Source organism: Diuraphis noxia, unplaced genomic scaffold, assembly GCF_037042655.1.
Source record: "Diuraphis noxia isolate RWA-SAM2 unplaced genomic scaffold, SU_Dnox_SAM2 contig0001, whole genome shotgun sequence".
In the NCBI taxonomy this organism is placed as follows: domain Eukaryota; kingdom Metazoa; phylum Arthropoda; class Insecta; order Hemiptera; family Aphididae; genus Diuraphis; species Diuraphis noxia.
Genome location: NW_028301711.1, coordinates 69,697,326 through 69,711,076, shown reverse-complemented (window position 1 = coordinate 69,711,076; position 13,751 = coordinate 69,697,326).

The following is a 13,751-nucleotide window of genomic DNA, read 5'->3' as shown; positions in this document are numbered from 1 at the left end:
CATGCTATAACTTTGCCTCGAACAGAATATCAAGACAGAACCTAAGTTGTACACGTGTGTCCAGACATACTTATTCGTAAATATATACAAGTGTTCTACTAGCAGCCAAAATATAACCAATATTTTTGTTTTTTTTTTAATAAAATGTGCGATTAAAAGTAGATTCTAAGATGATATGATTAATGTTTATATATATATTTAATTTTCAAACCATTTAGAACTGAATACGCCTTCATCAGGAGAACCTACTCAGTACATGTTACACGTCTAGTGTTTCTGGTATTTCAATTCATTAAATGTTATATACTGTTCAACAAATGGTTTTTTCATAGAAAATGTGGTAAAAAATTCTTAGACGAATCTTATTAGTATATTATTTGTTATTCGTTCCAGCCATAGTGTATTATTTAAACTTTTTTATAAACATATCTAATGTAATAGCGGTGATGTTCATTTGTTAAATAAAAACGTGGGATATATACCAGTTAATCATTTAGATTATGAATGAAAATTGGACGATGCACACCATTGACTATGCTACATTAGATTGCCCAACGAGTTCATATTACGCATTTAATCCTGGTACGATAATTCTTAAAATCTAAAATAGTCCTCCGTCGATAGCTATGATTTTGAAATTAACTGTAAACTCTATTTAAGATCGTACCTAATTTTCATACTGTTACTACAAAAATATATTATTAAAATTAACTTTTGAATTTATAACCATATGTAGTTTTTTGGCGCTTCCATTAAATATCGAAGACACATTCACTATCACTTATTCATGGCGATATCAACAGTATATTCCCCTGGTAGTTACATTTCTTTTCAGATGAACTAAATCGTTTGAAATTCATTTGAATTGTTATTGTACATAACTTGAATCACATCACGTATTTTACAGTTTTATATTGACGTGATTAAATACAGACAATCCATTATGAAAACTGTATATTGTTGGGAAAATTTATATTAATTCAAAAAATGTTGCAAAAATATATAATTATGTGTCTTATAACAGTTTGAAATTATGCTTTTTTCATTAGAATTTAATCTAAATTATTTTATTAATCTATGTAAATGAATACCATGAGGGTGTATTTTAAAAACACAATTTTGGTTTCAATGAAGGTTGGTATTAAAATCATGTATATATATAATTACATGCTATAACTTTGCTTCGAACAGAATATCAAGACAGTACCTAAGTTGTTCACGTGTGTCCAGACATACTAATTCGTAAATATATACAAGTGTTCTACTAGCAGCCAAAATATAATCTATATTTTTGTTTTTATTTTAATAAAATGTGCGAATAAAAGTAGATTCTAAGATGATATGATTAATGTTAATATATATATTTAATTTTCAAACCATTTAGAACTGAATACGCCTTCATCAGGAGTACGTACTCAGTACATGTTACACGTCTAGTGTTTCTGGTATTTCAATTCATTAAATGTTATATACTGTTCAACAAATTGTTTTTTTTATAGAAAATGTGGTAAAAAATTCTTAGACGAATTATATTAGTATATTATTTGTTATTCGTTCCAGCCATAGTGTATTATTTAAACTTTTTTATAAACATATCTAATGTAATAGCGGTGATGTTCATTTGTTAAATAAAAACGTGGGATAAATACCAGTTAATCATTGAGATTATGAATGAAAATTGGACGATGCACACCATTGACTATGCCTACATTAGATTGCCCACAGAGTTCATATTACAAATTTAATCCTGGTACGATAATTCTTAAAATCTCAAATAGTCCTCCGTCGATAGCTATGATTTTGAAATTAACTCTAAACTCTATTTAAGATCGTACCTAATTTTCATACTGTTACTACAAAAATATATTATTAAAATTAACTTTTGAATTTATAACCATATGTAGTTTTTTGGCGCTTCCATTAAATATCGAAGACACATTCACTATCACTTATTCATGGCGATATCAATAGCATATTCCCCTGGTAGTTACATTTCTTTTCAGACGAACTAAATCGTTTGAAATTCATTTGAATTGTTATTGTACATAACTTGAATCACATCACGTATTTTACAGTTTTATATTGACGTGCTTAAATACAGACAATCTATTATGAAAACTTTATACTGTTGGGAAAAATTATATTAATTCAAGAAAATGTTGCAAAAATATATAATTATGTGTCTTATAACAGTTTGACATTATGCTTTTTTCATTAGAATTTAATCTAAATTATTTTATTAATCTATATAAATGAATACCATGAGGGTGTATTTTAAAAACACAATTTTGGTTTCAATGAAAGTTGGTATTAAAATCATGTATATTTATAATTACATGCTATAACTTTGCCTCGAACAGAATATCAAGACAGAACCTAAGTTGTACACGTGTGTCCAGACATACTTATTCGTAAATATATACAAGTGTTCTACTAGCAGCCAAAATATAAGCAATATTTTTGTTTTTATTTTAATAAAATGTGCGATTAAAAGTAGATTCTAAGATGATATGATTAATGTTTATATATATATTTAATTTTCAAACCATTTAGAACTGAATACGCCTTCATCAGGAGAACCTACTCAGTACATGTTACACGTCTAGTGTTTCTGGTATTTCAATTCATTAAATGTTATATACTGTTCAACAAATGGTTTTTTCATAGAAAATGTGGTAAAAAATTCTTAGACGAATCAAATTAGTATATTATTTGTTATTCGTTCCAGTCATAGTGTAATATTTAAACTTTTTTATAAACATATCTAATGTAATAGCGGTGATGTTCATTTGTTAAATAAAAACGTGGGATATATACCAGTTAATCATTGAGATTATGAATGAAAAATGGACGATGCACACCATTGACTATGCCTACATTAGATTGCCCACCGAGTTCATATTACGCATTTAATCCTGGTACGATAATTCTTAAAATCTCAAATAGTCTTCCGTCGATAGCTATGATTTTGAAATTAACTGTAAACTCTATTTAAGATCGTACCTAATTTTCATACTGTTACTACAAAAATATATTATTAAAATTAACTTTTGAATTTATAACCATATGTAGTTTTTTGGCGCTTCCATTAAATATCGAAGACACATTCACTATCACTTATTCATGGCGATATCAATAGTATATTCCCCTGGTAGTTACATTTCTTTTCAGACGAACTAAATTGTTTGAAATTCATTTGAATTGTTATGGTACATAACTTGAATCACATCACGTATTTTACAGTTTTATATTGAAGTGCTTAAATACAGACAATCCATTATGAAAACTGTATATTGTTGGGAAAAATTATATTAATTCAAGAAAATGTTGCAAAAATATATAATTATGTGTCTTATAACAGTTTGACATTATGCTTTTTTCATTAGAATTTAATCTAAATTATTTTATTAATCTATATAAATGAATACCATGAGGGTGTATTTTAAAAACACAATTTTGGTTTCAATGAAAGTTGGTATTAAAATCATGTATATTTATAATTACATGCTATAACTTTGCCTCGAACAGAATATCAAGACAGAACCTAAGTTGTACACGTGTGTCCAGACATACTTATTCGTAAATATATACAAGTGTTCTACTAGCAGCCAAAATATAAGCAATATTTTTGTTTTTATTTTAATAAAATGTGCGATTAAAAGTAGATTCTAAGATGATATGATTAATGTTTATATATATATTTAATTTTCAAACCATTTAGAACTGAATACGCCTTCATCAGGAGAACCTACTCAGTACATGTTACACGTCTAGTGTTTCTGGTATTTCAATTCATTAAATGTTATATACTGTTCAACAAATGGTTTTTTCATAGAAAATGTGGTAAAAAATTCTTAGACGAATCAAATTAGTATATTATTTGTTATTCGTTCCAGTCATAGTGTAATATTTAAACTTTTTTATAAACATATCTAATGTAATAGCGGTGATGTTCATTTGTTAAATAAAAACGTGGGATATATACCAGTTAATCATTGAGATTATGAATGAAAATTGGACGATGCACACCATTGACTATGCCTACATTAGATTGCCCAACGTGTTCATATTACGCATTTAATCCTGGTACGATAATTCTTAAAATCTCAAATAGTCCTCCGTCCATAGCTATGATTTTGAAATTAACTCTAAACTCTATTTAAGATCGTACCTAATTTTCATACTGTTACTACAAAAATATATTATTAAAATTAACTTTTGAATTTATAACCATATGTAGTTTTTTGGCGCTTCCATTAAATATCGAAGACAAATTCACTATCACTTATTCATGGCGATATCAATAGCATATTCCCCTGGTAGTTACATTTCTTTTCAGACGAACTAAATCGTTTGAAATTCATTTGAATTGTTATTGTACATAACTTGAATCACATCACGTATTTTACAGTTTTATATTGACGTGCTTAAATACAGACAATCTATTATGAAAACTTTATAATGTTGGGAAAAATTATATTAATTCAAGAAAATGTTGCAAAAATATATAATTATGTGTCTTATAACAGTTTGACATTATGCTTTTTTCATTAGAATTTAATCTAAATTATTTTATTAATCTATATAAATGAATACCATGAGGGTGTATTTTAAAAACACAATTTTGGTTTCAATGAAAGTTGGTATTAAAATCATGTATATTTATAATTACATGATATAACTTTGCCTCGAACAGAATATCAAGACATTACCTAAGTTGTACACGTGTGTCCAGACATACTTATTCGTAAATATATACAAGTGTTCTACTAGCAGCCAAAATATAAGCAATATTTTTGTTTTTATTTTAATAAAATGTGCGATTAAAAGTAGATTCTAAGATGATATGATTAATGTTTATATATATATTTAATTTTCAAACCATTTAGAACTGAATACGCCTTCATCAGGAGAACCTACTCAGTACATGTTACACGTCTAGTGTTTCTGGTATTTCAATTCATTAAATGTTATATACTGTTCAACAAATGGTTTTTTCATAGAAAATGTGGTAAAAAATTCTTAGACGAATCAAATTAGTATATTATTTGTTATTCGTTCCAGTCATAGTGTAATATTTAAACTTTTTTATAAACATATCTAATGTAATAGCGGTGATGTTCATTTGTTAAATAAAAACGTGGGATATATACCAGTTAATCATTGAGATTATGAATGAAAAATGGACGATGCACACCATTGACTATGCCTACATTAGATTGCCCACCGAGTTCATATTACGCATTTAATCCTGGTACGATAATTCTTAAAATCTCAAATAGTCTTCCGTCGATAGCTATGATTTTGAAATTAACTGTAAACTCTATTTAAGATCGTACCTAATTTTCATACTGTTACTACAAAAATATATTATTAAAATTAACTTTTGAATTTATAACCATATGTAGTTTTTTGGCGCTTCCATTAAATATCGAAGACACATTCACTATCACTTATTCATGGCGATATCAATAGTATATTCCCCTGGTAGTTACATTTCTTTTCAGACGAACTAAATTGTTTGAAATTCATTTGAATTGTTATGGTACATAACTTGAATCACATCACGTATTTTACAGTTTTATATTGAAGTGCTTAAATACAGACAATCCATTATGAAAACTGTATATTGTTGGGAAAAATTATATTAATTCAAGAAAATGTTGCAAAAATATATAATTATGTGTCTTATAACAGTTTGACATTATGCTTTTTTCATTAGAATTTAATCTAAATTATTTTATTAATCTATGTAAATGAATACCATGAGGGTGTATTTTAAAAACACAATTTTGGTTTCAATGAAGGTTGGTATTAAAATCATGTATATTTATAATTACATGCTATAACTTTGCCTCGAACAGAATATCAAGACAGTACCTAAGTTCTACACGTGTGTTCAGACATACTAATTCGTAAATATATACAAGTGATCTACTAGCAGCCAAAATATAAGCAATATTTTTGTTTTTATTTTAATAAAATGTGCGATTAAAAGTAGATTCTAAGATGATATGATTAATGTTTATATATATATTTAATTTTCAAACCATTTAGAACTGAATACGCCTTCATCAGGAGAACCTACTCAGTACATGTTACACGTCTAGTGTTTCTGGTATTTCAATTCATTAAATGTTATATACTGTTCAACAAATGGTTTTTTCATAGAAAATGTGGTAAAAAATTCTTAGACGAATCAAATTAGTATATTATTTGTTATTCGTTCCAGTCATAGTGTAATATTTAAACTTTTTTATAAACATATCTAATGTAATAGCGGTGATGTTCATTTGTTAAATAAAAACGTGGGATATATACCAGTTAATCATTGAGATTATGAATGAAAAATGGACGATGCACACCATTGACTATGCCTACATTAGATTGCCCACCGAGTTCATATTACGCATTTAATCCTGGTACGATAATTCTTAAAATCTCAAATAGTCTTCCGTCGATAGCTATGATTTTGAAATTAACTGTAAACTCTATTTAAGATCGTACCTAATTTTCATACTGTTACTACAAAAATATATTATTAAAATTAACTTTTGAATTTATAACCATATGTAGTTTTTTGGCGCTTCCATTAAATATCGAAGACACATTCACTATCACTTATTCATGGCGATATCAATAGTATATTCCCCTGGTAGTTACATTTCTTTTCAGACGAACTAAATTGTTTGAAATTCATTTGAATTGTTATGGTACATAACTTGAATCACATCACGTATTTTACAGTTTTATATTGAAGTGCTTAAATACAGACAATCCATTATGAAAACTGTATATTGTTGGGAAAAATTATATTAATTCAAGAAAATGTTGCAAAAATATATAATTATGTGTCTTATAACAGTTTGACATTATGCTTTTTTCATTAGAATTTAATCTAAATTATTTTATTAATCTATATAAATGAATACCATGAGGGTGTATTTTAAAAACACAATTTTGGTTTCAATGAAAGTTGGTATTAAAATCATGTATATTTATAATTACATGCTATAACTTTGCCTCGAACAGAATATCAAGACAGAACCTAAGTTGTACACGTGTGTCCAGACATACTTATTCGTAAATATATACAAGTGTTCTACTAGCAGCCAAAATATAAGCAATATTTTTGTTTTTATTTTAATAAAATGTGCGATTAAAAGTAGATTCTAAGATGATATGATTAATGTTTATATATATATTTAATTTTCAAACCATTTAGAACTGAATACGCCTTCATCAGGAGAACCTACTCAGTACATGTTACACGTCTAGTGTTTCTGGTATTTCAATTCATTAAATGTTATATACTGTTCAACAAATGGTTTTTTCATAGAAAATGTGGTAAAAAATTCTTAGACGAATCAAATTAGTATATTATTTGTTATTCGTTCCAGTCATAGTGTAATATTTAAACTTTTTTATAAACATATCTAATGTAATAGCGGTGATGTTCATTTGTTAAATAAAAACGTGGGATATATACCAGTTAATCATTGAGATTATGAATGAAAATTGGACGATGCACACCATTGACTATGCCTACATTAGATTGCCCACCGAGTTCATATTACGCATTTAATCCTGGTACGATAATTCTTAAAATCTCAAATAGTCCTCCGTCGATAGCTATGATTTTGAAATTAACTCTAAACTCTATTTAAGATCGTACCTAATTTTCATACTGTTACTACAAAAATATATTATTAAAATTAACTTTTGAATTTATAACCATATGTAGTTTTTTGGCGCTTCCATTAAATATCGAAGACACATTCACTATCACTTATTCATGGCGATATCAATAGTATATTCCCCTGGTAGTTACATTTCTTTTCAGACGAACTAAATTGTTTGAAATTCATTTGAATTGTTATGGTACATAACTTGAATCACATCACGTATTTTACAGTTTTATATTGAAGTGCTTAAATACAGACAATCCATTATGAAAACTGTATATTGTTGGGAAAAATTATATTAATTCAAGAAAATGTTGCAAAAATATATAATTATGTGTCTTATAAAAGTTTGACATTATGCTTTTTTCATTAGAATTTAATCTAAATTATTTTATTAATCTATATAAATGAATACCATGAGGGTGTATTTTAAAAACACAATTTTGGTTTCAATGAAAGTTGGTATTAAAATCATGTATATTTATAATTACATGCTATAACTTTGCCTCGAACAGAATATCAAGACAGAACCTAAGTTGTACACGTGTGTCCAGACATACTTATTCGTAAATATATACAAGTGTTCTACTAGCAGCCAAAATATAAGCAATATTTTTGTTTTTATTTTAATAAAATGTGCGATTAAAAGTAGATTCTAAGATGATATGATTAATGTTTATATATATATTTAATTTTCAAACCATTTAGAACTGAATACGCCTTCATCAGGAGAACCTACTCAGTACATGTTACACGTCTAGTGTTTCTGGTATTTCAATTCATTAAATGTTATATACTGTTCAACAAATGGTTTTTTCATAGAAAATGTGGTAAAAAATTCTTAGACGAATCAAATTAGTATATTATTTGTTATTCGTTCCAGTCATAGTGTAATATTTAAACTTTTTTATAAACATATCTAATGTAATAGCGGTGATGTTCATTTGTTAAATAAAAACGTGGGATATATACCAGTTAATCATTGAGATTATGAATGAAAATTGGACGATGCACACCATTGACTATGCCTACATTAGATTGCCCACCGAGTTCATATTACGCATTTAATCCTGGTACGATAATTCTTAAAATCTCAAATAGTCCTCCGTCGATAGCTATGATTTTGAAATTAACTCTAAACTCTATTTAAGATCGTACCTAATTTTCATACTGTTACTACAAAAATATATTATTAAAATTAACTTTTGAATTTATAACCATATGTAGTTTTTTGGCGCTTCCATTAAATATCGAAGACAAATTCACTATCACTTATTCATGGCGATATCAATAGTATATTCCCCTGGTAGTTACATTTCTTTTCAGACGAACTAAATCGTTTGAAATTCATTTGAATTGTTATTGTACATAACTTGAATCACATCACGTATTTTACAGTTTTATATTGACGTGCTTAAATACAGACAATCTATTATGAAAACTTTATATTGTTGGGAAAAATTATATTAATTCAAGAAAATGTTGCAAAAATATATAATTATGTGTCTTATAACAGTTTGACATTATGCTTTTTTCAGTAGAATTTAATCTAAATTATTTTATTAATCTATATAAATGAATACCATGAGGGTGTATTTTAAAAACACAATTTTGGTTTCAATGAAAGTTGGTATTAAAATCATGTATATTTATAATTACATGCTATAACTTTGCCTCGAACAGAATATCAAGACAGAACCTAAGTTGTACACGTGTGTCCAGACATACTTATTCGTAAATATATACAAGTGTTCTACTAGCAGCCAAAATATAACCAATATTTTTGTTTTTTTTTTAATAAAATGTGCGATTAAAAGTAGATTCTAAGATGATATGATTAATGTTTATATATATATTTAATTTTCAAACCATTTAGAACTGAATACGCCTTCATCAGGAGAACCTACTCAGTACATGTTACACGTCTAGTGTTTCTGGTATTTCAATTCATTAAATGTTATATACTGTTCAACAAATGGTTTTTTCATAGAAAATGTGGTAAAAAATTCTTAGACGAATCAAATTAGTATATTATTTGTTATTCGTTCCAGTCATAGTGTAATATTTAAACTTTTTTATAAACATATCTAATGTAATAGCGGTGATGTTCATTTGTTAAATAAAAACGTGGGATATATACCAGTTAATCATTGAGATTATGAATGAAAATTGGACGATGCACACCATTGACTATGCCTACATTAGATTGCCCACCGAGTTCATATTACGCATTTAATCCTGGTACGATAATTCTTAAAATCTCAAATAGTCCTCCGTCGATAGCTATGATTTTGAAATTAACTCTAAACTCTATTTAAGATCGTACCTAATTTTCATACTGTTACTACAAAAATATATTATTAAAATTAACTTTTGAATTTATAACCATATGTAGTTTTTTGGCGCTTCCATTAAATATCGAAGACAAATTCACTATCACTTATTCATGGCGATATCAATAGTATATTCCCCTGGTAGTTACATTTCTTTTCAGACGAACTAAATCGTTTGAAATTCATTTGAATTGTTATTGTACATAACTTGAATCACATCACGTATTTTACAGTTTTATATTGACGTGCTTAAATACAGACAATCTATTATGAAAACTTTATATTGTTGGGAAAAATTATATTAATTCAAGAAAATGTTGCAAAAATATATAATTATGTGTCTTATAACAGTTTGACATTATGCTTTTTTCATTAGAATTTAATCTAAATTATTTTATTAATCTATATAAATGAATACCATGAGGGTGTATTTTAAAAACACAATTTTGGTTTCAATGAAAGTTGGTATTAAAATCATGTATATTTATAATTACATGCTATAACTTTGCCTCGAACAGAATATCAAGACAGAACCTAAGTTGTACACGTGTGTCCAGACATACTTATTCGTAAATATATACAAGTGTTCTACTAGCAGCCAAAATATAACCAATATTTTTGTTTTTTTTTTAATAAAATGTGCGATTAAAAGTAGATTCTAAGATGATATGATTAATGTTTATATATATATTTAATTTTTAAACCATTTAGAACTGAATACGCCTTCATCAGGAGAACCTACTCAGTACATGTTACACGTCTAGTGTTTCTGGTATTTCAATTCATTAAATGTTATATACTGTTCAACAAATGGTTTTTTCATAGAAAATGTGGTAAAAAATTCTTAGACGAATCAAATTAGTATATTATTTGTTATTCGTTCCAGTCATAGTGTAATATTTAAACTTTTTTATAAACATATCTAATGTAATAGCGGTGATGTTCATTTGTTAAATAAAAACGTGGGATATATACCAGTTAATCATTGAGATTATGAATGAAAATTGGACGATGCACACCATTGACTATGCCTACATTAGATTGCCCACCGAGTTCATATTACGCATTTAATCCTGGTACGATAATTCTTAAAATCTCAAATAGTCCTCCGTCGATAGCTATGATTTTGAAATTAACTCTAAACTCTATTTAAGATCGTACCTAATTTTCATACTGTTACTACAAAAATATATTATTAAAATTAACTTTTGAATTTATAACCATATGTAGTTTTTTGGCGCTTCCATTAAATATCGAAGACACATTCACTATCACTTATTCATGGCGATATCAATAGTATATTCCCCTGGTAGTTTTACATTTCTTTTCAGACGAACTAAATTGTTTGAAATTCATTTGAATTGTTATGGTACATAACTTGAATCACATCACGTATTTTACAGTTTTATATTGAAGTGCTTAAATACAGACAATCCATTATGAAAACTGTATATTGTTGGGAAAAATTATATTAATTCAAGAAAATGTTGCAAAAATATATAATTATGTGTCTTATAACAGTTTGACATTATGCTTTTTTCATTAGAATTTAATCTAAATTATTTTATTAATCTATATAAATGAATACCATGAGGGTGTATTTTAAAAACACAATTTTGGTTTCAATGAAAGTTGGTATTAAAATCATGTATATTTATAATTACATGCTATAACTTTGCCTCGAACAGAATATCAAGACAGAACCTAAGTTGTACACGTGTGTCCAGACATACTTATTCGTAAATATATACAAGTGTTCTACTAGCAGCCAAAATATAAGCAATATTTTTGTTTTTATTTTAATAAAATGTGCGATTAAAAGTAGATTCTAAGATGATATGATTAATGTTTATATATATATTTAATTTTCAAACCATTTAGAACTGAATACGCCTTCATCAGGAGAACCTACTCAGTACATGTTACACGTCTAGTGTTTCTGGTATTTCAATTCATTAAATGTTATATACTGTTCAACAAATGGTTTTTTCATAGAAAATGTGGTAAAAAATTCTTAGACGAATCAAATTAGTATATTATTTGTTATTCGTTCCAGTCATAGTGTAATATTTAAACTTTTTTATAAACATATCTAATGTAATAGCGGTGATGTTCATTTGTTAAATAAAAACGTGGGATATATACCAGTTAATCATTGAGATTATGAATGAAAATTGGACGATGCACACCATTGACTATGCCTACATTAGATTGCCCACCGAGTTCATATTACGCATTTAATCCTGGTACGATAATTCTTAAAATCTCAAATAGTCCTCCGTCGATAGCTATGATTTTGAAATTAACTCTAAACTCTATTTAAGATCGTACCTAATTTTCATACTGTTACTACAAAAATATATTATTAAAATTAACTTTTGAATTTATAACCATATGTAGTTTTTTGGCGCTTCCATTAAATATCGAAGACACATTCACTATCACTTATTCATGGCGATATCAATAGTATATTCCCCTGGTAGTTTTACATTTCTTTTCAGACGAACTAAATTGTTTGAAATTCATTTGAATTGTTATGGTACATAACTTGAATCACATCACGTATTTTACAGTTTTATATTGAAGTGCTTAAATACAGACAATCCATTATGAAAACTGTATATTGTTGGGAAAAATTATATTAATTCAAGAAAATGTTGCAAAAATATATAATTATGTGTCTTATAACAGTTTGACATTATGCTTTTTTCATTAGAATTTAATCTAAATTATTTTATTAATCTATATAAATGAATACCATGAGGGTGTATTTTAAAAACACAATTTTGGTTTCAATGAAAGTTGGTATTAAAATCATGTATATTTATAATTACATGCTATAACTTTGCCTCGAACAGAATATCAAGACAGAACCTAAGTTGTACACGTGTGTCCAGACATACTTATTCGTAAATATATACAAGTGTTCTACTAGCAGCCAAAATATAAGCAATATTTTTGTTTTTATTTTAATAAAATGTGCGATTAAAAGTAGATTCTAAGATGATATGATTAATGTTTATATATATATTTAATTTTCAAACCATTTAGAACTGAATACGCCTTCATCAGGAGAACCTACTCAGTACATGTTACACGTCTAGTGTTTCTGGTATTTCAATTCATTAAATGTTATATACTGTTCAACAAATGGTTTTTTCATAGAAAATGTGGTAAAAAATTCTTAGACGAATCTTATTAGTATATTATTTGTTATTCGTTCCAGCCATAGTGTATTATTTAAACTTTTTTATAAACATATCTAATGTAATAGCGGTGATGTTCATTTGTTAAATAAAAACGTGGGATATATACCAGTTAATCATTTAGATTATGAATGAAAATTCGACGATGCACACCATTGACTATGCCTACATTAGATTGCCCACCGAGTTCATATTACGCATTTAATCCTGGTACGATAATTCTTAAAATCTCAAATAGTCCTCCGTCGATAGCTATGATTTTGAAATTAACTGTAAACTCTATTTAAGATCGTACCTAATTTTCATACTGTTACTACAAAAATATATTATTAAAATTAACTTTTGAATTTATAACCATATGTAGTTTTTTGGCGCTTCCATTAAATATCAAAGACACATTCACTATCACTTATTCATGGCGATATCAATAGTATATTCCCCTGGTAGTTTTACATTTCTTTTCAGACGAACTAAATTGTTTGAAATTCATTTGAATTGTTATGGTACATAACTTGAATCACATCACG